Source organism: Marmota marmota, unplaced genomic scaffold (assembly GCF_001458135.2).
Source record: "Marmota marmota marmota unplaced genomic scaffold, marMar, whole genome shotgun sequence".
NCBI lineage: Eukaryota > Metazoa > Chordata > Mammalia > Rodentia > Sciuridae > Marmota > Marmota marmota.
Genome location: NW_026000093.1, coordinates 16,804,850 through 16,832,314, shown reverse-complemented (window position 1 = coordinate 16,832,314; position 27,465 = coordinate 16,804,850). Strand labels below are relative to the sequence as shown.

Genomic DNA, 27,465 nt, shown 5'->3' with positions numbered 1-27,465 from the left:
AACTGTCAGAAGACTATATAATTTTTGTTGTGCCTCCAGCAAAGATGTCTTCTGATTGTCACACAAATGTGAAAGCAACATGTGTTAAATTTTTAGTTATGGTTCTTAAAACTTATTAATAATGAGCACTATTTTCACTAGAGGAAAAAAAACAGCAGAATAATTTCAGAAAGTATGAGAATGAAATTCTTAATTTTTTAGGTATCTCATTATCAATTATGTTTGTGAAAATGTTTCTTAAGTCTTATGACAATTTCAGATTTTAAATAATATTACTGTCTCCTACTTGATTTTACAGCTTAGATCTTATAAAATTTATCTTGACCAGCACAGATCCTTTTAGAATTGTTATACTCCACTGTAAGTCCATATGATAACAATGTTTGTTTGATTCAGATGAACAGCAAAAAAATCTAGAAGGATTTTCCCAGAATATCCAAAAGGGATTAATCTTTCTATACTCTAGTAACCTTAATTTAGAACTTGTCAATATTTTCTCACATTGGTAAATGTATTCAGAAACCAGAATGACATTTTTCAATCTGAGTTTCACAATTTTCACTATGTATGATATAGGTGCTAAAATCTACCTAAGATATTTGTGTTATTGACTGCATTTTATCACTAATTTCTAAGACAAAAAATCTTTCTTAAATATATGTCTGTCAGGGCTGGGGCTGGGGCTGTGGCTCAGTGATAGCACATTTACCTGGATGTGTGAGGCACTGGGTTCGATCCTCAGCACCACATATAAACAAACAAATAAATAAAAGATCTATCAACAATGAAAAAAATTTTTTTAAATATGTCTGGGTATAATTTATAAATGCAGATTATTAAGTAATTATAAAATGCAAATCTTATGAATAAGAATGATGAATAATAAATAGGAATAGCATGTCCAAACTCTAGCATTTCCTAACTTGTGATTTGAATGATCATTTTAAATTATGTTTTTCTTTTACTGGGTAAAAAATTATCTTCTATTTTCTTCCATATAAACTGAATTGGAATAAATTGGACCAGAGAAAATTTGTGCTGTAGGATTGGCATCATAGTGTGTTGAAAAACTAAATTTCAGATCCAAAGTCTTTAGTTCAAACTTGACTCTGGTGCTTATTGTGGGCCATCAGCCAATCACTTAACCCTGCTGAGTGCACATGCAGTAGCATACCAGGGCCAGCTTTGCTAGTAAAGAGAGTAGTGTGTGTTTGTAGACTGCTCAGGACTATTTCTGCACGTCATACCTGGTAACTCAGGTTGACTATGAAACAACTCTACAAAGTGATAAAAAGTAATCAATAGCACCAGTCATTTGTTCCATACAAATCTGGTTTCCCAACACTACACATGCTTATTTTTATTTGAACTGCTTTTCTATCATCAATGTACACATTGAAAGGGATTTTTTTTCCTGATTTCTTTGGGTACAAGTTTAAGAAAAATGGGCATAGTAGTCCTAGTTACTCATTTTATTACTCCAATTATTACTCATTCAATTGTCATTCATCAGTTAACTAAGAATTTGTGGTCATTAAAATGACAGATGACTACAAGAAGAGCATCCTAAAGATTTTTTGTTGATCTCCTTCCTTAATATCGCCCTGGCTAGTTCAACCTCAACTGGAATCTCTAAGGGATCTAATCAAAAAAGTAGAGCAGGCTTAAGGACTCTTGACAAACCCAACTGCCTTGCCACTCTTCCAGGCTTCATTCCATTATGCAAGAAATTTCTCGACCATGGGTACTTGTATGCATACCAACTTTCTAGAGTTCTCCATCTCCTGCCAGTTCATATGGCATTTCTTGTAATTGCTACTTGGACTGATTAACAGAAACTACCATATACCTTAATTTTTGCCCCTAACACATTATGGAGTAGTGAATACTTCTGCAAAAACTGAAAGTCAGAGTAGTTTCTATATCATGTCTGTGGATTTGGAGTTATTTCAATGATAAACATGGCCTATACACAGTCAATTTATACTCCACAGGGCTCTTTGACTAACAGTTTGCATCTGTGGAATAAGAACAGTCCTGGATTTCCTGAAAGGCAGTGAGCGGTCCCACAGGCAGGTGATCATGGACACAGAGATCCTTGCAATGCTTAAATTCTAATGGTGCTGTTGTGCTCTTGTGTTTTAAAAAATGCCTCATTTTAATTTCTAATAAGATAAATATTGATGAATGTAATCTACATAAACTAAAGCTCTTTGGGATACTCATTAACTTTTAAAAGTAAAAAAAAAAAAAAAGAGTACTGGGGCCCAAAAGCTTGATAGTCACTGCCCTAGAGTAACCCATATAAAAAATAAATAATGCAAACAGTGAGAGCATTGAGAAGCTTCAAAGCAGGTGGTACAAACAAAAAACAAATAATAATATGGCAGATTAAATTCCAGCCATATCAAAAACCATATGAAGTGTAAATACACTAAAAACTCCAATTAAAGACAGAGATTAGAGCATTGGAGTTTAAAAAAAAAAGTACCCAATGCTATTTATATGAAATATACTTAAAATATAAATATATACATATGTTGAAATTTGAAAAATGAAAATAGATGTTTTTAATCACCAATTAGAAGAAATTCTCTGTGATCATAATAATATCAGAAATAACACACTCCAAAAATAAATAAATAAATAAATAAATAAAGTAGACTTCAAGTCATAGGCTATTATTACAGAAAAAAAGAGATGGTTTATTATCATATCAGGGTCAGTGTATCAAATACACATAACAAGTCTACACCATACCAAATAACATAGTTTTAGAACACATGAAGCACAACTTAGTGATATTAAAGGTGGATATTGATGAATCCACAAACAGGTGGGGAGTGTAATACTCATTTTTTTTTTCACTTCTGATGGAGAAAAATATACACATGAGAGAATAAAAATAAAAGATCTGGACAATACTATAACCAACATTTCTAACTGACGTGTGTAGAACATTACATTCAAAACTACAAAATATGGGCTTTCTTCAAAGGCACAGGGAACAATGATCAAAATTACATTTTAGCTCATAAGAAGTCTCAATAGGTGTTCGTTGGCTGAAACAATGCATACAGTGGTTCTCCTGTCGCAAAGACAACAGTAATATGAAAAATGCAGTATTAAGGTCTGTAGGTAATTTTTAAGTATTTGGAAAGTAGGTTGGCAATTCTAAAAATCCACAAATCAAAGGTGAAATTATGGAAAATTTAAAAAAAATATTTTGAAGGGCATAATAAAGAAAACACAGCAAATATTTACGGGCAACTCAAAAGCAGTATTTAATTGATATTAGATCAGAAGGAAAATTGAAAATCAATGATATAAGAAAAAGAAGAGAAATTTAACTATGTCTGTGATCTCATAGCTGGTTGTTTGAAGAGACTAATAAAATGACAATCTATTAGTAGGATGATCAAGAAAAAAGAAGAAATAATACTACTTACCAAGATCAGTATAGACAGAAGATACACCTACAGATTCTGTAGAAATTTAAAGACTAAAATGAAAAAAAAAATTGAATAGTTCTATTTCAATGAGCTTGAAAAATGATATTAACAAACTTATGGACAGAATAACTTATCAAAACTAACACATCCAGAAATAGAAAATATGGATAACTATAAATTTATAATTAGAAAACCTTCCCACAAAGAAAACCTCAAGCCCAGATGGTTTTAATGATGAATGTATCAAACATAAGAAAGAAATAATGTTAATCTTATCCAAACTTGTACAGAAAATAGAGAATGAAGAAAGATTTCCCATGTAATTTTATGATCTAACATAATCCTGATACTAGATATTTGTCAAAAATTAAGTTGACACCAAAGTCCTAGCCATCTTTGGTCCTCTTCCCAGGAAATTTGTCATTAGCCATTCTGCCGAGACGGCCTCCAAGTGTCTGATGATGTTTGTCAACACTTGTTTACCTCTTGCTAAGGTGAAATTCTTGCTCCTTTATAAGGAAAATAAAAATCAGCTCTATCCTGTGATAGAGCCCTCACCAATCCAGGCCATGTGCAGGGATCTTTGCTGTTAAAGGCTCATTCAAATGTGTTCCTTAAAAATAAGCTGTGTGCCCTGCAGATGAAAAATGCCACTGCCTCCAAGGGCAGTAGCATCTGTAACTAGATTGCCTTTAAAGACTGCTTTTATTAGTGATATTTTGAAGTGATAGCTACTATTAACGCTTAATTTTTTTTTTCAATTAGAAAGAGACAAAGACTTGAGGTGGGCTTTCTCTCTTCTTCTCCTTCTCCTTCTCCTTCTCCTTCTTCTTCTCCTTCTCCTTCTTCTTCTTCTTCTTCTTTCCCTCTCTTCCTTTCTCTTTCCTTCTTGTTGTCCCCAAGGAAATGGATTCTTCAGTGTAACACTTCTTTTTCTAATTATAATGTAGAACTAGACATATTATCAAAAAAAAAAAAAGTTACGGATACTAGAAAGGCAAGAACAAACATCACTTTCACTCTAACCATTCAAAGATTATTCACATTAATATTTTAATATTCTGGCTTAACTTTCTTTATTCTATACAAGTTACACTGCCTTGATTTGTCTCCTCTTTTTTGTAATATTATTGATATTATAAAAAATTTATATAGTAACCTTTTTAAAAAAAATTGAACTTAAAGATATTTCCATGTTTTTACTAAACTCTTGGCTATTGCTTTAAATTTTTGCACAATTTTACATCAAGTGGACATAGATTTTGTGTGAGAGATCTTTCTTATTATGATATCTCTGATTAAATTCTCTAAATTTCTTCCCTAAGGAGTGTTGTATTAGCTGTAAAAATATGAGTACACACAGTGTCATCAGCACACATTAATCTCTTTTCCCATTTTTGGAAGGTAGGGGCTCATTTTATACTTAAAAGATTTTATTTATCTATTTTTAATTAAGTAAGCACTTACCAAGGTGCTCAATAATCTACTTTTTTGCCCTTTTTAACAAATAGTTCACATCTTTTTGCATTTTATGTTATACAACAATGTTTTGGTCTTTAATCCTCCTGGAACTTAATTTCCTGGATTGCACAAGGTAATGATATAAAAAGATACTTTTATAATTGACCAATACCAGTAGTTGACCAGAGATACAAAGAATATTTACTTAGTAGACTTCTAATGATTTATAATGCTTTATCATAATGCAATATATTCTCATAGAATCTGTTTCTATAATATTAACATTTTTGTTAAAATACTATTTTATTCACATTAGTTTCATGTGATTTATTTATATGGGAATCTTCTACCACCAATACAGTCTTCCCAATTCTTTATGACTTGACCTCATAACATTGTATTTTTCAGATGAGATTTCAAATAAATATGTTTCAAATATGTATGCCTATGTCCCATCTTAGTTTACTTTTATCTTACATTGAACTTTAATTTATGAAAGATTAAAAAAATTGTAGTAGAGAATTTAGGGACAAAGTTTTAAAGAACAGATTCAGTTTCTGGTAGTAGTTCATAGAGGATGAAAACTAAAAGAGAGTCACGAATAATAATTACACTTTGCTTAAAAAAATCAGATGCCTTATAAACTAGTAATCACAGATTGTGTCAGTTGCAGTTAACAGGCATGGTCTCTATCCTACTCATGTATTAGAGACTCCTGGAAACACAGAGCTCAGAGAACCAAGAGGCTAGAGAACTGGATTTGGGAATAGCCAGGGGCTAGGTAAGCCCAGGAGGCCCAGGGGCAGTGACAGTCTAATCTAAAAGCTTCTCTTAGATGGAAAGGGGATCCAGCTGTTTTTCATCTCCCACAGTTTAAATTACTAAGGTGTGATGGGGGAGGATATGATTGTTCCACCTGGATCCACCATCTGCTACTTTGCCAGGGCAGGATAGGATCTGAGATTAGAGGTCTAACTGATTCTGCCATCTGGGGAAAAGGTAATTCCCATAAAGGAAGTTTGGGCGGTCTCATGAAAGAGATACAACAGTGGCAGTCAGGAGCACTGCCTCGCCATTCTTATTAATTTTATAGTGTACATTCCTGTGGGCATGAGTGATTAAACCCCTATCAAGAGGACCTGGATCACAAATTCCAAGTTTCTCCTTGTTTTTATCTCACTTGCCATCCAGGCTTGCCGCAGGCATTTGTCACTGTGACCTTGAGCACCCTGGTTTACCCCACATCTTCTCACACTCAAGGAGGAAATGAATACCTTATATTTAAAGAATCTAGAATTGTTGTGTAGGCAATGATAACAGTGGGTAGGGAACTGAAAATGTCAGCACTTGTACAATCTTTTAGAGCCTCAGTTTCCTTTTCTATATAATAAGGAAACCCACAGCACTAACTGTTATTGAGTCATGGAAAGAATTAAATAAGACATTGCACATACAAGGCTTACAAAGGATCTTGGTGTACTGTGAGGTTTCAGTAAATGGTGGCTCTTTTTATTGCCATTAACATCATCATCTTTATTATTATTGGGGAAATTAACAGACATCATGATCTCCATCCTGAAAACTTTGGGGACCTACATTTATTACTATGTAAGAGCTGTAAAAAGGAAAAAAAAATGTAGGACTATGTGACTTGTTTAAAAAAATATGAAATGGTCCCTTGTGATAGGACCTCAGATCAGCATATTAACTTCACAGCTGTAATGCTATTAATTAAATCCTTTCCTTCAACATGTAAATAGGTTTTTGATATACATCTGCAGGCAGATTCTCCTAGTGCCCTTACTGTTCCCTTTAGGAGTACTTTAACCATCTTTGAAAGTCTCTGAGGCTGTTTTTCATGCCACATTTAAGATCACCAAGGGCATAATTAATAAGTTATTGCTGCTTTTGGGAAGTTACAAGACTTGAAGTCATTTTTTCCTCCCTAGGAATACATTCAGAATGTGAAAATGAAGACTCATCTCATTTGCTGCATTTAATAATACTGGAAAAAAAAGTTATGTTGAGAATTCAAGTTGTGCTTTTTAATTACAAAGAAACAGGATGTCGTTTTCCTGGTATCTTTTTGATGACTCCAAATTTTAGAAACTACAGGTTAATATTTCTTCTAATTGATTTGTCTTGAAAGATGTGTGGAACTTGCATATTAGTCATCTTAGGGAATTTTGAATATGTAATATTTTCATAGAAATCTGAGCGTATATGACTGTATGATCATAAATTAGACATAAAAATGAATGTAAGACATTCTGTGAAGATTTATCTTATATTAATCATAAACTTTGATCAAGGATCTAAAAACTTACAGGCAGGGAACAGAAGAGGAAGACGAACTAATTTGTGATTTCCTACACTGTACAGGTACTGTCTATTGACTTACTGTATTTTATCCTTACCTCTAAGGTGGATACGATTATCTTTATTTTATAGAAGAGGAACATCAGCTGGGAAAGGCTAACTTGCTCAAGGCACATAAGCAGTAATGAAGGCATCAATCTTCATGGTTCCATTATACCACATGGTTTTCCACACAAAAAGAAAACCCACTTGTATCTGTTTCTCTGTGTGCTATCTTAATGACTCTACTTTCTGACATGTGGGTATTTCAGTTCTTAAAGAAATCTAAACTATTTCCCCAAAAGGCAATAATAGCACCTCCTGGGCCTCTTTTGACTTAAATTGACACCATTGTTCATGAGGGTTCTCTTCTTTTGTGAAAATTATCCCTTGAATAGTTCGCCTGGGCAGTTGGGAAGCATCAATGGAATAATTTTTCTTGTTCAAGGCTCATTATTACCACCTACCCCGAATTGTTCCTCTGTGCTTACTGGGAAAGTTCTCTTTCTTAATCAAAATTCATTTTCCTTCAAGATCGGATTCTTTCATCTTCTTTGGCAGACAGACACATTCAAGCAGGAAATTTTTACACATTCAATGCAGAGATCCACATAGCACCAGCCGCATAGGAAACAGCACCCTCAACCCATTTCATTCGCTTAGTTTTTGAATATTTTTTGTCTCATCGAGGTCCTTATCTGATGGTAGTTTCAAACTAAATCAATGATGTATCTTTCCTTTTAAACAAATACAATGTACTTATTCTACTAATATGCTTGGAAGTTACATTTAACTTTTATTTTGATGATATCTTTCCTATATGGACAGGAATCTAAAATGTGAACTTTATAGGGAACTAGAGGTGGGATATAAAATGTCCGTATTCAAGAACAATATAGAAGCAACACGGAAATTCCATCCTAGAATGCGAGCAAAATTATGCATAGTGGGACTACAAGAATCACATCTTTTTACTGCATCATAAGGTAAATGGGATATCTATGTCAATAAACACTGTGGGAAAACATATACTCAGTTCACAAAAAAACAAAATATTTCAAGTTCTAGATTTGTTACAGGGCAGAAAACTGCTATAAAGTTAAGGCAGCTGCAGAGGCCCCCTCTACCCTGACTCTTGTGATCACACCAGAAAGATTTCAGATTTCCGAGTAGCTGGTGTGACTTCATTAGAAAGGATAGGAAAAGGAAAAAGAAGACATTGTCAAAGCAGAGAATGGGCCCTCTCAGAGAAATCTGGCAGTTTTATTAGGGGTTCCAGAGAAGTTTCCAGAGTCCCTCCCAGGGCTACCTTTTAACTTTTGACTGACAGCATAGGAATTTCATGGACTACCCCAGGAGAAGATATTATGGTGCTCATAGAGTTGTTTTTAAGGAAATTGAGTCCCCTGGCTTTTGTTTTAATCTCCTGCCCCCTTAATAATTTATTACCTTTTGAATAGCCCAGAGCCAGGTTGCTTTTTGAGGGTCTTGAAGTTTTGGTTGCCAGGGTGATTGGGGGTTGTAACATAGTTTTGGTGATAAGGGAAGGTCCAGGACACCTGTTAGGGTATGAATTGATCTTGAAACAATAGTTTTTCTTAAGGGATGCAATTAATTATGACTGGGAGAGGTTTTGACATGTCAAGCCCCCATCTTCCAGGTGCTTGATTGTCAGATAAGTCTCCCTGTGGCTTTCGGTCACCATTCATTGTTCTTTTCCTGGTCACCCATTCACAGCTTACTAGATACTTAACAGACTTATATATTAGTGGATATGTATATACTGCTCTTAAAAAGTGTTATTGTCTATAATATCAACTCAACTGGAGAAGATGGAGTGGCTGTATCTTTCCAATTATTAAGGATATGTTAAGGATAAATCTTCACAATCTACTTTCAAGGCAATAAATCTAAATGACACCCAAAGCTTGAAAATGTTTATTTCTGTGTTTGGTCTTTATACAGTTCTTGTCTAAAATGAAACAATGATGTTATTTTTTTTTAAAAAAAGGAAGGCAACATAAATATAGTTATATGTTTCTTATTCCAGTGAATTTAAGCTATACCTTTTTCCTTTGGCATGGGTCTAAGTGAATGTAACTTCTGAAAATAAAGTCCTCATTGTACTTTGTATGTATGGTCAGATAAGTGACTTTCCCTGTATCTTTTCCTTAATAAGGAAAATTATAAATAAGGTCGAATTTAAGTGTTTTACTTCTCATAAATATATCAAATGCAAACACTTTGAAAATATTTTGTCTAAAAAAGTCAATTTGTATCATATTACAGTCCAATGATACAGAAATTGCAATCTAAACTACTAATTGCTGCAATCATGAGTACTAGTACAAGTTTTTAATAGAAATTTTCATTATAATCTTACACCCTTCAGTAGGGATTCAGAGTTTCTCATTCAAACTAGCAGATGACTATATCAAGAGTAACTGTATCTTTTTTATATGAGAAGAGTCACTGTGTTGAACAAGGCCTATGCAAATATAATTGTATAACTACCCAGAGATGCATTGACTCTGTTTATTTTATTGTTTCTTCTAATGAAAATATGGCTAATAACAAATTTTAAAAAAGATAAACATTTTACCTGTCTAACCAGGTTGTTGTCTCATCTGATTGCATTATAATCGTGAGATGGTTTTATTTCTTTGAATAAATAAATTATCTCTCACCTTCTGTCAAACCCTCCTCCCATTCCTTAATACATTGCCATAGATTTATAACAGTGTTGATTATGAAGAATTAGTCTCATCTGATACAAATCTGTTCTTTTTCCCTCCTCACCTTAAGCCAATCAATTTACACTAGATACACTTGGTTTTTTTACATACCTTTTTCTCCCTGATCAGATTTCACTTTGGGAGAAAATGTAGGAAGCAGACATCATTTTACAGAGCACTTACTGATGATGATAGATGCAAGAGATATTCACCTCACGCTGGCCTAGGATTCTTCCAGCTACCATAGTGTCATCTGCTGATGAATTTTTAAGTATGGCAAATCTCCCACTAACCTCAATAAACCAATATTTATTTCTAAAAATTCTATAATTATTCCCATACATGGAGGTTTATTAAGCCACTTTTTATAAAACAGTAAGCCATTCTGAATAGACCATGACTATTACTGAATTTCCATGTAAGCATTAGTAGCAAGAAAATTTTGGTGCTGGAAAGAAGCCATACTTTTAAAGTTTATATGCAAATGATTTGTTGTGTTTTTTAAAGACAATTTAAACCTGCTGCCACAGAGTTTGTGATGCAGTCAATTGAACTAGGACCATTTTAGAAGAACAATGGATAGAACAAATAGAACACTTGTAAATGCCATTAAGATTTTGGATTTTCTTGTTGTGATGTTAATTAGTTTGTTTTGAAGACACAATCCCTTTGTTGTGAAACATCAATTAAGAATACAATCTTGGTGATGGAATTTCAAATGACATTTGCAGTGGCTCACAAGATTACAAAAGAGAGCCTGATACACATGTTTGGTTGCAGTTATTTAATTTTCTAAGCCAGAGTAGCAGTGCACACCACTGGATAGCCTTAAAAAAGAAAATCATACCACACAGTCAAATTCTGATTGAAGTAGCAGAGGGCCCTGAAGTACCAGAGGAGACTAACATAACAGTTGCTCAACACTACTCCAAATCTATGACAGAAGCAAAACACAAGTGATTTTTAATGATTTGTATCGGATCTTCCTATGCAGCCTGTGTGGAGGGGGAATCCAGATAATAATAGCTACATTTTTTTAATTAAAAAAATATTTTTAGTTGTTGGAACTTTCTTTGTATTTACTTGTATAGAGTGCTGAGAATCACACATGCTAGGTAAGCACTCTACCACTGAGCTACAACCCCTGCCGGCAATAACCACATCTTAACAAAGGAGTTTTTGTACAGAGAAAGTGTATGAACTTTGAGGGAATAAAAGATTATTGGTCCAAGGCTTCAGACTGAACTTGAACAGTGTCTTGAACACAGATAGAGCTAGAAAAATCTGAGCATCTGATTTATGAGTTGCCTGGTTACAGCAGCCACTGGAAATTTGATGTTGGGCGACAAGCTGTCTTACACGAAAGCCCTGGTTCTCCAGCTTAGAAAGGACAAGTTTGAGAATGGAAGTGAGCAGGAGGATGAGAAGATCAAGCCAAATGCATAGGGAGATAGATGGAACATGATTGACCACAAGATTAATGTCAAAGATGAGAAATATCAAAAGACTTAACACCAAAAAAAAAAAAAATCAAAAAATGAAACTGAACACTTCACAGAAGAAATACAATCTGTCAACAAATATATGAAAAAGTGTTCAATATCTCTATCAGTTAGAGAAATAAAAATTAAAACTACACTGAGATTCCATCTCATTACAGTAAGAATGGCAATTATCAAGACTACAAGTACCAACAAATGTTGGCGAGGATGTAGGGGAAAATGTTCACTTATTTATTGATGGTGGGACTTCAAATTGGTGCAACCGCTCTGGAAAGCAGTAATGGAGACTTCTCAGAAAACCTGGAATGTCACCACCATTTGACCCAGTTATCCCACTCCATGGTTTTGACCCAAATGTCTTAAAATCAGCATACTACAGTGACGCAGCAACTTCAATGTTTATAGCAGCTCAATTCACAATAGCCAAACTATAGAACCAACTCTGGTGCCCTTCAGTAGAGAAATGGATTTAAAAAAAAAAAAAAAAAACTACGTGTGTGTGTGTGTGTGTGTGTGTGTGTATATATATATATATATATATATATATATACACACACACACAATGTAATATTACTCAGCCATAAAGAAAAATAAAATTATAGCATTTGCCAGTAAATGGATGGAACTGAAGACTATCAAGCTAAGTGAGATAAACCAATCAATTCCCCCAAAAAACAAAGGCCAAATGAATGTTCTGTCTGCTATGCAGATGCTAACACACAATAAGGGAGAATTTTATTGGATTAGACAAAGGGGAATGAAGGGAAGGAGGGGAGATGGGAATAGGAAAGACAGTAGAATGAATCGGACATAACTTTCCTACGTTCATATAGTAATATACCACCAGTGTAAATCCACATCACGTTCAACTGAATAAATGAAATCCTAATTAGAATAAGTTACACTCTCTGTATGTGTAATATGTCAAAGTACAATTTCCTGTTATGTGTAGCTAAAAAGAACAAATAAAAATTTCTCATAGTAAAAAAAAGGTGAAAAATGTAAAGGGAGATATGTTTTGATTTCTCCTGATGCAAGTGGTACTAACACAACACAACGACAATTCATAAATCCTTGTAGTGAGGGCAGCATGAACCTGCCAAGGAAAAAGGACCTGGAAGCTTGAGAGATTCCAGCCCTCTACCTCCTTAGGACTGAGAGAAGAAAAGAGAGAAGTGCCTAGTGTGAAGATTGCCCAAAAGATGTGGCAGAACTGGCAAGTCTAAGTATAAGCCACTGAATGGTAGCATCGGAATGAAGAATTAAAAGAGAGAAGGCAGAAAAGCATCTTAGGTATGATAGGGATGAGCTAAAGTCTCTTAGACTTATCTGCATTGGCTCACTTTCATCTGTTTTGTGACTTAGTAATAACAAAAGTACAGAAGCACTATAGCACTTATGTGTAGAGCAATTTTCAGCATGTGTGCATGTTAAAATCTGTACAACTGTCCCACAACTGCATACATATCCAAAGGAAACGAAATTGATATGTCAAAGAGGAATCGGCACGACCATGTTCATTGTAGCTCTCTGGAGTTAACTGAAATGCCAATCAGTAAATGAATGGATAAAGAAAATGTGGCATCTATACAATATAACAGTCTGCCATAAAAGGAATGAAATCCTGTCATCGGTAGCAATATGGATGGAATTAGAGGAACATAAGTGAAATAAGCCAGACACAAAAAGATGTATATGGAGGCTAAAATAAGTTTATTTTATGGAAGTAGTATAGGATAGTAGTCTCTGTAGGCTGGGAAGGGTGAGGGAGAGAAGAGAAAGAGGGAGTAGGAGAAATTGTACCAAAATACAGTCAGGTAGGAAGAAATTGTTCTAGCACTCTATAGCACAGTAGGGTGACTATAGTTCATAATAATTTGTTGTATATGTTATAAAGAACTAGAAGAAAGGTTTTTGACTATTCCCAATACAAAGAAATAACAAAGTTTAAGGAGATAGAAATGCTAATTACCTGGGTTTGATCATTAACATTGTATTCATGCATCAAATTATCACACTGCGCTCTATAAATACGTATAATTTTTTTTTGTACAAGAGATTGAACATGGGGGCACTTAACCACTGAGCCACATCTCCAGCCCAATTTTTTTTTTTTATTTTTTTAAGACACGGTCATGTCAAGTTGTTTAGAGCCTCACTAATTTGCTGGCTTTGAATTTATGATCCTCCTGCTTCATCCTCCCAAGCTGCTGGAATTACAGGGGTGTACCACAGTGCCCAGATAGATATGTATCATTTTTAAAATATCAACATGTTGAAACATCTAGCTCTGTCTGCTCCCTAAAAATTTGGCTTTTGTCTGGGAAATTTCATCCTACTACAGAAACCAGATAAAATATCACACAATCATATGAAAAATGAAGCTGAACACTGAAGGCATTAAAACAGTAATTCCACTTTACTCTCATAGGAGCCACTTTAACTCAAGGTCCCTGAGAACTTATTTAAGGAATCTGAATATCAGTACTCCTTAGTTTCCTAAAAGTACAGAAAATTCTAGATGCATACTTTTCTAAGATTTAAATTAGGTAACAAGGAACAAAGGTTGAGTGAAATTTTGCAAACTTGAAAGAAAAAGGAAGATTATCCATTTTTTAATTAATTTACAAATGGGAAACATAGTTTTCTGTAAAATCAAGTGATGTTTCCTAATTCCTAGGCTTTCAATCTCATCCATCTTTTTATTCCTTCTTGAAATAAATGGCACAATGTTTCTCTTCCATTACCTAGTCCCCTTCAGTCAAGAGTCTAGGAAAATCCTGCTTTCATCTGAGGTAGAAGGGCTCAAAAGCCACATGCCTTAGTCTCTGTATGAGTAGGTGTTCATCTAAGTAAGTCTGGACAGTGAAATATAATAGATGAATACTGAGCAACTTCTGGAAAAACTGCTTAAGCACTAATGGTTAGAACAAGCCCAAACTTAATGGCTTAAACAATACAAATTTGCCATCTTACATTTCTTCTGTAGGTCAGAAATCCAACATGGGTGCTGGAGATGTAGCTTGGTGGTGGAGTGCTTGCCTAGAATGCATGAGGCCCTGGGTTCTCTCCCCAGCGCGCACACAGAAAAAGAAAAAAGAAGAAAGAAATAGAGAAAAGAATAGAAAGGGAAGGGAAAGAGGAACAAAGGAAGGAAGTGGAAGAAAAGAATGGGAGATATGGAGGGAGAAATAAGAGAAAGAAATCCAAAATAGCTCTCAATGGTGTAAAATCAAGGTGTCCTGCATTCCCACCTGGAGACTGAAGAATCTGTGTTCTGTGTCCTGGCCTTTGAGTAAACCCACATACTAGGCTAGTAAACTCCTGCCTTCATCTCCTAAGCCCCAGTGGTGGCCAAGTTCATATGCTGCATCTCTCTGGCTTTCTGCAGCTGGGAAACATTCTCTGTTTTTAAAGACGTGGTGATTAGATTGGGCTCACCTGCTGTTATGGTGTCCATTGCAGCAAGGTTGAAATGTGGGGCTTCAGACAATGGTTTTATGTGTGTGTGTGTGTGGGGGGGGGGGCTTCAGGCAATGGTTGGATCGTGGGGGTTCTGACCTCATCAGTAGATTAATTCATCACATGTAAATTTATTTAAAATTGTTATTTTTTTTAAGTTTGCAAAATTTAATTTGATTTTGTTTCTCCTTCTCCTCTCATTGAAATCTTAGAAATATATGCTGTTAGAGTTTCTATACTTTTAGGAAATTAAGAAGTACTGATATCTGATTTCATGGTCCATGTGCTGGATTAATTCATTGATAGGTCAGTCAAGTACTTGGAGGAAGTGGGTCCCTGTCTCCCCTTCTTCCTATCCAATAGCCATGAGCTGAGCAGCTTTCTTCCATCATGCCCTTTAACCATAATGTTTTTGCCTTGGCACCAGCTGACTATGGACTGAATCTTCTGAAACTGTGAACAGAAATAAATCTTTCCTCCTGTAAGTTATTTTTGTTGGGTATTCTGTATTCAGTAATGCAAAGCTGATTAATACACCTGGATAAGACAGAACCATCTTTCCATATGAAAGTCCCTCATTTTAATCAGATTTGCACAATCCCCTTTGCCATGTAAGAAAACATAGTCATAGGTTCTGAGGATGAGTACCTACATACCTTTGGGGGTTGTTATTTTGTTATTGCATGGGTGGCAACCATCTTGGTCCAGGAGTTGACCTTGAAGACATCAGCTATGCATGAGAATAGTGCACCCAAGAGAAAAAAATAAATGAACATGGGACCCTATAAATCTATGGAGCTTTCACATCAGCCCTAGCTGCCTAAAAACTTGGCAACACAGCGCACTTTGGAACATCAGCTGTTTCCCCTCATGTGGCTGCTTTCCTGAGAAAGGAAAAGTATATCACTGCATATCACCAGCTCATAAAACGATCAAAATTCAAGATATTACTGTTTCTCTAGAATGCATGTATTGGTACCATAAAAATCACAAGTAGAACCATTGCATGACTGTCTATAACAGGGGAAAATAGGCATTCAATGAGTAACTGCAATAGAGTGCAGTGAATGCTACTATAATGGAAGGGAAAAAACCCCTCTAATACCATTCACAGTCTTCACCAGGAACAGGGGAAGCCTTCTCAAGAAGAAAGGGGTGAGGATTGTGTTGTTCTCTGTAGAGAAGAGTATTTCAAGTGACATGCTGACACTCAGAGAGATGGTGACCTAACATCAGTAAGAAAAGTGCTTTAAGCTACTTTTTTAAAAAAAAAATGGGAGTTCATAACCCACTTGAAGCAAAGTGTGAAAGATGATATATCAAGAACTATGTAATGTTTTGAACAACCAACAATAAAAAAATAAAAAATTAAATAAATAAATAAATAAAAAATAATAAAAATAAAAAATAAAAAAAATTATCTGTAATGAACTTGCAGCAATGCATTATCTCCATCCCTCCCTCTTTTTTCAGACTCTCCTGTGTCCAGTGTACAGTAGAGAAAGAGCTCCATGAGATTATGTGGGTCAGAGATAAGGGCACTACTTTTGGAAGATGGTCTTGTAGGAGTAAGTTCTAAATATGGAAGGTCTCAAGTAACAGACCATGTCTATCAGTGGCCTGGAAATATTGGTTTAGGCACACTTAGGAGAAAATGCCAGTCTCTTGCGTGTCCTTTGGAGTTTATCTGGAGTTAATTTTCCCAAGCATAAACAGACAAAGGTGCTTCTCAAATATAAGATTATTTCACTGTTCAATTCCACTATTAACTTAGAGCCAGTACTGATTCAAAAAGCATTTCAAGGAAAGGCAAATATGCTTTCTGTAAAATCCCCTTAAGAAAGATCGCTGCTGAAAGACAAATGGCGTTGAGTTTAGACAGCCTTTCAGTACAAGCACTCTATTTCTATACTTATTTTAGCAACAAAAATTCAATTTTGTTGAGTTCTCTAGGCACTTGATTTGACCCTATTTCTAAAACAATGTACTAGGGTTTGACAGCGTCTAAATGAGCTATCTGATGTTATAGTTGGTAGATAAGATTCTTCATTTATTCTTGTCCTATAATTATAAAATTAATGAAGGAAATACCTCCTCTGTGTATTTGAAATATTAGGAATATTAAAGCTATTTTAGGTATTAGCTCAAGAAATGACTCTGTCCTGCTTTAGGGTAGCCTAGGGCATCAGAAGTACTGATTATGTAGTGAGCTTTGTTCACCATTAACTGAGATACTGAGACAGAAAGTATGTATTATTTCCTGAATACAGTTAATTTTGCATGCAGAGAGCATAGTGTGAATTTCAGTTCAGTAGAAAAGGCAGGCAAGGCTGATCCCTGAAATCAATGGCCACCAAGAGAGCCTAGACATTGGGTGATGTGCATGAATAATTGAAGACTGACTTGTTAACTGCAGAAGTGAAGTTAGCAGTGCAGGGAGACACATTGTCAATTGCCAGCAATTTACTATGTTTTTGAAAACCACAGGCAGCAATTTACAAAAAGGATTAGGCCAGTTACTGTACATGTATGACATATTCTTGATTTAAGATGTCAATCTGGAAAGCTGTAAACTGACACCTGGAGTTGGGAATGAGGTTATAAAGTTTAGTGAAGAACTGCTTTTCCCTGAGAATGTCTATATTTCTATTGTGGGAGACCCCCGAATGCACACCTCCTGCTGAGGCTGAATGGGTGCATGCAAATGAGCACTGTCAGGGAAGGGTGATGTATCTTCTCTCTGAACCATTAAACACCTTTGCATCGCTCAGTGCTCTGACGCACTTGGCATTTATGAGAGCATGGTGTTGAGCTTTTATTTCTTGGAAAAGAAATCGTCGTCCATATATTTCCTCAGTCCTATGCCATTGTGGGGGATATTGTCACTTTCATCCTGTCCCGGGAGTTTACTTTGCAGTTCTTCATAAGAAAATGATTAAAGGAAAATCCCCTTTTTATTAGTGTAATTTCTTTCCACTTATTTTCCCTATTGGTATTAAGTCAGTAACAATAATTTTTTATATTGAATTTCTTCATATATGGAAGGTAGCCTCAGCCCCCAGTGAAATTTGAAACCCTGGGGGATACTAATGGATGATTGCTAGTGGAAGAATATTCATGAAATTCGGCACCTCATAATTTATACACAAAGAAGTATAACCTTTGATCATTTTTTTAGCTTTACCAAAAATGTTTTTATATATACTTTGAAATGTATTTACATTAATTTAATTTATCGACTCCTCTAAGGATTCCTGGCAAGCTTAAATCTTCTAAACTGGAATTGTAATTGCTATTACTAATCTCTAATCACATATACCAATACTGTTTTTTAAAAACTGAGTTTTAAAAAATAACTTCCCATATGAAAAATGTCAACACTTCTGACGCAAGCCTTTGTTAGCAACAAAATCATTCTGAAAACTAAGACATATACCCTTTTCCTCCTTTTCTTTTCTCTCCATTAGCCTTTCGAAGCTGGGTCTATTATCTCCTTTACAAAGAAACATCAGTTTTTGCATTTTGCCTTAATAATTCTCTTCTCACATGTTTGATGTTAAAAGCAGCAAAATCGATGGTCATTTGATAAATTATTTTTTCCTCTGTCAAGTATTAAAGGCAAAATGCAAAATAGAGGTTAGTATTAGACTATAATTCTGACTTTACCCAAAGATTAGTTATTTAACTTTAAAAAAAAATCAATGAAATGAAAGATCATTTTCAATTGTGTTGAAGACTGATACAGTTTCAACCAACGTAACTCAGTTGTCTTCATTGTTTGACCATTTGTGGCAAACAATGCTCTTGCCACTCTTGACAAACACATATTATTTTTCCTGACAGTTTGGGAAGCGTAGCTTTGGAATTCAACTTTTGCAAAATACTATCTCCTATGAAGCACTGAAATTAGGCATGCAAACTTAGGATCTAATTCCCTTCACCCTTCTCATCATAAAAATAACAAATGTAGTCATAATTATTACAGAAAGGAAGTTTGTGGGAAACAACCAGAAATGAATCTCTAAGTTCTAAATCCTGATAGGTTTATGTGCTAAGGTCCTCGCTGATTAGATCAGACTATAATGGTTTTGACTTGAACTATTTCTTTGATTTTTAGAAACTCTTCTTCATTTTTTCACTAAATCATTGAAAACTTCATGTACTTTATTAGAAATATCAGACATAGATGTGGTTTATTTTTAGTTTGCATTTATATTGCATTTTCCTTCCCGTAGCTCTGGGTGCTTTACAGAGCATGACAGCAGCCATCAAAACACTTTGTCAGGTATGTAAGGTGAGAAACAACACTGTTATAAATATGCCAAAGGCATGATGATTATTAGAAAATGTCCATTTTCTACATATTTTTAGAAAGGATCTTTTTAGAGACTTTTATTTAAAATGAGTACCTACTTCCTTAGACACTTTTTTTTTCTTAGCTTTAGAATCAGACAAATTTTTTTCAACCAATTTCTTGAGCCTCTATTCTGTGCCAGGTACTATTGTAAGTGCTGACAATATAATTGGTGGAGAAAAAGAACTCGCTCATACAGAGCTCCCATTCTAGAGGAAGAAAGATGATACATAAATAAGTAAACACACAACGTAACATCATGTTTTATTAAATGCTATCCAGAAGGAAAAAAGAAGCAAGGCCAGGGGCTAGTGAGTGACTTCATGGGAATGGATGGAGTTAAGAGGCCTGAATGGCAGGATTGGGCAAGTCATGCACAGATACGGAGGAACACAAAGTCCTCAAGAAAGGAACACACTCAGAATATACAAGGCACTGCAGGGATGATGAGTCCTGCTGCCACTTGTCTGGAGAGCTAGGCGGTGCCAAGATCAGTGGGTACTTTGCAAACCATGGTAAGGATTTGGAATAGGTCTGATATAGCGGGAACTCATTGGGAATTGAACACAGAAGAACAACAGGATCAAAAACCACTGTGGAGGGACAAAAGTGGAATCAAGAGAATATGGAAAGAAATCAATGTGATGATCCAGGGAAGAAATAGAGGTGGTGTGGATAAGGGTAGTGATAGTGGCAATAGTGAGAATAATCAGACTTAAAATATAGCTTGAAAGCAGAGCTGACAGGATTTGTTAATGGACCAGAGGGGATGTATAGGAGAAATTTAAATTCTGTCTCTGCCACATGCGCTGTTGTCTTAGATTCAAATCTTCTCACCTGTGAGAGCAACAACAATGACCTCGGGTTAGCTGAGAACTCTGAGACCTTCTGTGAACAGAATGTACATTGATGCTTAAAAATGTACACATCTCTCCCTTCTCAAGGAATCCTTTTTTTTTTTAATGTTCTATTGTCTTTAATTTCACATTCATTTTTCTTTTTCTTTTGTTTGTTTGTTTCCTGCTTCTGCTTTGTTTTGTTGTATTTTCTGATGTTCTTGCTCTCCAAATATTTTATTTCACATTCTGTTTGGGAACATGGTTTAAGCAAGGGGTGTGTTATGGTTTGGATATGAGGTGTCCCCCAAAAGCTCATGTGCAACATAATGCAAGAAGGTTCAGAGGAGAAATGATTAGGTTATGAGATCCTTAACACAATCAGTGAATTAATCACCTTTTGGGATTAATTGAGTGGTAGCTGAAGGCAGGTGGGATGTGGCTGGAGGAGGTGGGACCTTGGGCGCATGGCTTTGCAGTATATATTTGTATCTGGCAAGTGGAGCTCTCTCTCTCTGCTTTCTGATCGTCATGTGAGGTGCTTCCCTCTGCCACACTCTTCCACTATGATGTTCTGCCTCACCTTGAGCCCCAAGGAATGGAGTCTGCTGTCTATGGACTGAGACCATTGAAATTGTAAGCCCTCAAGTAAATTTTTCTTCCACTAAAATTGTTCTGGTCAGATCTTTTAGTCACAGCAGCAAAAAATCTGACTAAAACAGGATGCAAAACCTACCTTTCTTGGTTTCGTGGTAAACCCACCCTGCATATTTAGACTCTAATCAAAATCCTTGGCTTAAGGGGTGATATACTTCACAGAGATGTGCCTGAAACCTCAGTGGGGAAAAAGCAAGATCTAGAATATTTGCTTCTTCACTCAATCAAAAACAACTTTCACACTGCAAACAAGTAAAGGAAAAAATCTTGAAATGGAAAATCAATTCTACCAAGCTATGTTTACCTGGAATTTCTCATTTCAATGAAACTCAATTATATGTAAATCCACATTTTGGTTTTTGGAGAAATTTTAATTGTGCGGGATTTTTTATCTCACGTCAACTAATTTTCAAATACACCTGGTTATCCAACAACTCAACTAAATTCTGACACTACTTAATTAACGTAGACCCTACTAGTTAAGGGTGTAGTTTCATGAAACTGCCCCCCATATCATGTGCTACGTGCAAAGGAGATTTGCAACACACCCACACCTATGCCCCACTGATTAGAAATTCAGAGGGTTCCCATGACTACCTCTCAGGTTTGAGAACTCCCTCAGATTATTCACAGAATCCAAAAAAGGGTATAACATATGAGTTTCCTTTATTATAAAGGATACAACTCTGGCCCAATTAAATGGCAGAGAGGCTAAGACAAGGTGTATAGGTAGAATTTCCAGGTGTACCACCCACTCAGCCCTTTGATATGTTGATGTGTCCACCATCCCAGAAAAACCCTGAACCTCATTGTCCTAGAGTTTTTAAATGAAGTTTTGCTACTATAGGTGTGATTGGTTAAATCATTGACTGTTAATCTCATTTGCTAGCCTCCTCTTGCCCCCTCAGGGGAGTGGCTGATGGTCAGATCCCTGTAGTCACATAATTTGTTGATCTGGCCACAAGCTCCTGTTTGGAAGCCATCTAGTCCACCCCACTCCCAAAAGTCACCTCAGTAACAAACTCTGATAGGATCAGGAGGAGATCCTTATTAACAAGACACTCCTGTTATTTAGAAAATCCCAAAGGTTCTAGGATCTCTGGGCTAGAGATCTGAGAAAAAACCAACTAGGTGAATATGTACTTATTTACCACACAAATCATGCCATCTTTAATTACTAATTCATTGAGTAAAAAACCTTTTGGAGGGGTCCTGAGGTTAAACCAGAAGGATAAAAGACACTGTCTCTGAATGCAAAGAACTTAAAACCAAGTGAAAAAAAGAAACCAAGACTTGAAGGTGTCCTGTGCCCAGGCAGGCTCACTCAGGAAGCTCACTGCCTTCTTACTAATAGCAATCCCCCAAAGTGAGCTTTCTCCTATAATATAGATAAGAAATGGAAGCATACGCAGGATGAATAATTTACCCCTGGTCAGCAAAAGGATATCTGGCAAATGTAGTGTTTAATCCAAGGATAAGATCATATCCATTATTGACAGTTTCCTCTGCTATGTAGGAAAAACACGGAATGAAAAGAAAAATGAGAAAACAGGTCAAACATATTCATACCTCTTTCTCCAGCCCTCAAAAGAGTGTTCTGTCTTATCTAAGCAGCAGGAAAGGCTGAGACATGAGAGATTTATGAATAAACAAAATTCTGTCTGAATAGCTCACACCAAGGCTGCCTAACATATGATAGGAAATCTTAGCATAGTAATCCTATGAACCCAAGCATTAAAGACTGCAAAGCAACATTCATATTTTCAAATTTCATAAAGGCTTTGGCCCTGAAGTATTTGAAAGATTATATTCTTAACAGCTCTGTAATTAGGATTTGAAAGGAAACATTGGCCACCCCACTTGCTGGATTCATTAGTAATCCTTCTCATAATATCTGCCGGTGGAATCCTGAGAGGAGGGGAGATTGGGAGGGAGGAGGAGACAGAACAAAATAGATATCTATATTTGTTCCACAATGCTACTGTCGAGTTAAGCATTCCAGTGTGGTGGAGATTTTGTTTGTTAGACCTCGGTTCCCAACTTGAAGAAACCACATAATCATGTATGTAGTGAAATGTAACTGGCGATTGCGTGCAGAAATGAGGTTGTGGTGCACAGAGATACAGACTCAACCTAGTTCTCATCTCACAGTCACAGGATACAAGTATTTATTTACCTGAGCTGAATTCAAGTAGGCAAATCAACTGATTCACTTCAGTTAAGAAGGAAATGGAAGCATTCAAGTCTGAAACAGCTAATGCAAATTGGTAAAACCACTGAAAGAGCAAATCATTGGTTTTTAAGTTCTTTCTAACCATTGAAAAATTGCTGAAATTTTGGTTAAATATTGTTAAAGTTTGGATATGAGGTATCCCCCGAAAGGTCAATGTGAGACAGTGCAAGGTCTGGCAGAGAAATGATTAACCTAATCAGTGAATTAATCCCTGATAGGATTAACTGAATGGTAGCTGGAGGCAGGTGGGGTGTGATTGAAGGAAGTGGTTCATTGGGGCGTGGCTATGGGGTATATGTTTTGTATCTGGAGAGTGGAGTCTCTCTCTCTCTCTCTGCTTTCTGATCATCTTGTGAGCTGTTTCCCTCTGCCATGATCTGCCTCACTTCGAACCTGGAGGAATAGAGCCAGCCTTTTATGGACTCAGCCCTCTGAAACTGAGCCCTCAAATAAACTTTTTGTCCTCTACAATTGTTCTGGTGGGGTCCTTTAGTCACAGCAATGAAACAGTTGATTAAAACAAATGTCCAAGAAAGCAATCAGCCACATCATGGAAACAAATATTAAATTAATTAAGGGCTAGTTCTGAAAAGAAGTTACAAGAATATGTTGTATGCTGTAGGAAAGGAAAAACATCTTTTCCTTCTAACCAGCCTCATTGACTGAGGCTCCTATAAGAAAAGGCCTATTAACAAGAGAAAAGCATACATATTTGTATTATAGAAGTTTTATGTGCCTTCGTAAGGAAATGAAGACCTGGAAAAATAGCTAAAGCTAGGTTTGATGAAGAATGAATAAGACAAACTGGGAGTAATGATGATGGTAGTAAACTGGGAGGGATTTGGCAAATCCTGTTCATTCAGATTCCTCTCAGATTCCCTGTGTTCAGAGACAAGGATGCTCTTTTCCTCTGAGAACAGGGTGGGCAACTGTCACATAAAGGTCTTATGACCAGCTTCAGGAGAAGGTCAGAAAGTCCTCCCTCTGCATGCTTTTTCTCAAATTCTTTCAGCTTAAATATTCAACATGCCAAGTGACTGTATTTGGGGTAGTATGTCATCCTCTCACCATCACTACAAATGATATACGTTAATAATATCCTTGAGGGACAATGTGAAAACACCAACAGTAATTTTGAATATTTTACCTAATTTTTGCCACATGTATACTGACTTTAGACCCAGAAATTTCCATTAAGAAGCAACTGCATTTTGTGCCTCAGTGCTGATTCGTGGAAACCTGCTAGGGACGGTTATGATCCACCTTGGTGAGAGAAAGATAGGAAGGAATTCCAATTTTTTCCTTAAATTAAAGAGAAAATTATGTTCAGCCCCATCCTCCTCCAACCACCTACAACTTTTTTATGTAACAAGTCCTTTTCTCAGCTAAGAAAGATGTTAATTATCTGATTAGCATATTAAACAATGGCCTGGGATGGCTGACATTTCCCAAAGCTTTTTGACCAATGATTAAAGTAATGAAAGTTGCCAGTTATTCAGGCCAAGCCTATAAATGCCTTAAATTCACTTACCGCCAGAAAGGTCAAGTAAATTAAAGGAAAATATAGGGCTGGCCTTGAATGGTCCGAGTATGGAGCTCCTTAGTGCTCTTAAGAGTGGTTGAAACCAGAGGCCTGGCATTAATTCCAGCCAGCTTCCTGCTATTGATTAAGAAATAATCTCAAGTGCTCATTTGTGGGCAAATTAAGAGATAAGTCCTTTTCAGAAGGTCATTTCCATGTCTTCTTTTTAATTAATATTACTGACTTGAAGATTTGCAGTTAAATTAGCCCATTAATTATAAAAGTCATCATTCTGGAGAGTAGGAAAGGATCATTTATTTAATATCAGATTCAGGTTTGCAATAAATCACCCTTTCTTCTGACATATTACTAGAACTGGTATGAAGTTTTCAATTCTGAACTGAATGGGTGATTATGGCTTAAGTGAGTATGTTTTGTTGTTATTTTATTATAAATGCAATATGCATTTTTTTAAACTTGAAAAATATATTGAATGATACTAAAGAAGAAAAATATCTTCCTTAATCTACTGCTCAAACGATATTTCATTAGTTCTATCTGTTAAGCACAGTATATAAGAATATATGTACTCATATTTGGTGTTAGAATTTATTTCTGTATTTTGTTGTTTTACATTATAATAAGAGCATTTTCCTATATCATAAATTTCTGTTGAAAGCCATGTTATCATTAAAGTTTTGAGATCATTGTAAACTCACATGTAAGAAATAATGAAGGAAAATCCTAAGTACCCTTCATCCAGTTTCACCCAACGACAATAACTTGCAAAACTTAGGTGCAATATCACAAACAGGATATTGAAGTAGGTACAGCCAATATGCATACCATTCCCATCATCACAGGATCCTTGGTGCTACCCTTTTGAAACCACATATTCTTCCCTTCTATCTGGCCATTATTCCCTAATTAAAATTTCCTCATTTTGAGAATACTATAAAAGTGGAATTCTGCACTGTGGACCCTTTAGGGTTTAGTTCATTTCATTTATCATTAAGTTTCTGAGGATTCATGCCAGGTACTGTATGTACCAGTAGGTCATTCATTTTTATTACTGAATAGTATTCTATGGTGTTGAAGTGCCACAGTTTATGTTCACCCATTGATTCCAATTGTGTCCTTTATGGATAATGCTACTGTGAATAATTCTTTACAAGTTTTGTGTAAATATGTTTTCATTTGTCATGGAGAAATGTCCAAGGATATAATTGCTTGGTCATTTATATTTGCATATCTAGTTTTAGACGAAGGTATCAAACTGTTTTCTAGAATGACTGGACCATTTTATATTCCCACTTTTCAATATGTGAATGATCTGCTTTCTCTACATTCTCATAAGTATTTGGTATTGTCAATATTACTTAATTTAGCTATTTTGATAGTAAGTAGTGAAAACTAATAAAATCAAATACATTTTCATGTGCTTATTTTCCATCAATGAAATATTTCTTCTTGGGGCTTTCTAATTTGATGATTTAGTTTTCAATTGCTGAATTCTGAGACTTTTTTTTTTAGCATATTCAGAGGTTAGTCCTTTGCCAGATATATGATCTGCAAATATTTTCTCTGGTTTTATAGCTTGTCTTTCCAGTCTCTTAATAAGCTCTGTGAAGAGCAAACATTTCTAATTTTGACACAAACTATCAGCTTTTCTTTGAATAGGTAACTCTTTTGATTTCAAAGTTTAAGAACTCTACCTATTGCTAGAAACTAATGATTTTCTCCTCTTTTTTTCTATAAGTTTCCTAGTTTTCTGCTCTATATTTACATCTGAGGCTCATTTTGAGTTAATTATTGTAGTGCCCCCTTATACATCATTTTAGTGTCAGCCATGATCCAGAAAATACTAAATGGAAAAGTCCAGAGACAAACAATGTTTAAGTTTAAATTGTACACCATTCTGAGTAGCTTGGTAAAAGCTTACAGCATTCTACTTTGTTACATCTGGAATATGAATCAACCCTTTGTCCAGTGAATCCATTCAGTATATAATACCTACCTGTTAATCACTTAGAAGCCATCCCAATTATCAAATCTACTATCACAGTAACACAATTCTTTTATATAGGGTTCAGGAGTTTCCATAGTCTCAGTTATCCATTGGGAATCTTAGAATGTTTTCTCCATAGATAAGGGAGGACTGTCATAATTATGCTGTATTTTTATTCCTTTTATATGACTGAATTAATATCTTTACAATTGGCAATCTGTGTGTGTATGCGTGTATATATGTGTGTGTGCATGTGTGTGTATATGTGTTAAGTCAAGAAATTCACTGATAAATTGAGGATAAGAGTAAAAAAGACACAGTTGAATATTAACTGAGAATTAACCACAGATCATTTCAACCAGCTTGAAACAAAGGCTCTTCACTGACTCCTGTCCTAGCAATATCTTTTTGATAATTTGCCAAGGTCTAGTCTGGGCTGCACTTTCATCACTTTACTCCCTCCCCACCCTTCATAATGATCTAGCGAGCACTTTGATCCACCAAATCCACTCATTTTCCTCCTCTTCCTTTCCTGTTGTTTTTTCTCCTCATCAGGAGAATATCAACCTAGTGATAAACTTGGCAACTATGTGCAAATATTATAAAGCAAATTAAGATCAGGAAATTCTTCCCTAGAAATAAAATTTGTGCATAAAATGATTATGGCATTTCTCCTCCTGCTCTTAAAAGAAGTTCAAAATAGTCTTGAATGAAACAGTATAAACGTATGTTTTATAATCTAGGTATACTAACATAGATGACTAGGTTAGGAGACAGGTCAACTTTGTTATGTCATTTAGGTGAACGAGCCAAGAATCACAATCAAAAGTCACAAAGGGATACAGAAAAATGTAAGGTGAAGCATACTCTAGAGAAAATAAATGG

At 35.5% G+C, this 27,465-nt stretch overlaps 1 protein-coding gene across 2 annotated transcripts in view; it reads left to right on the top strand.

The window, feature by feature from the left end:
- Nkain3 (sodium/potassium transporting ATPase interacting 3) overlaps positions 1-27,465 on the top strand; it is a 601,416-nt gene that overhangs the window by 303,379 nt on the left and 270,572 nt on the right. The window lies entirely within an intron of this gene.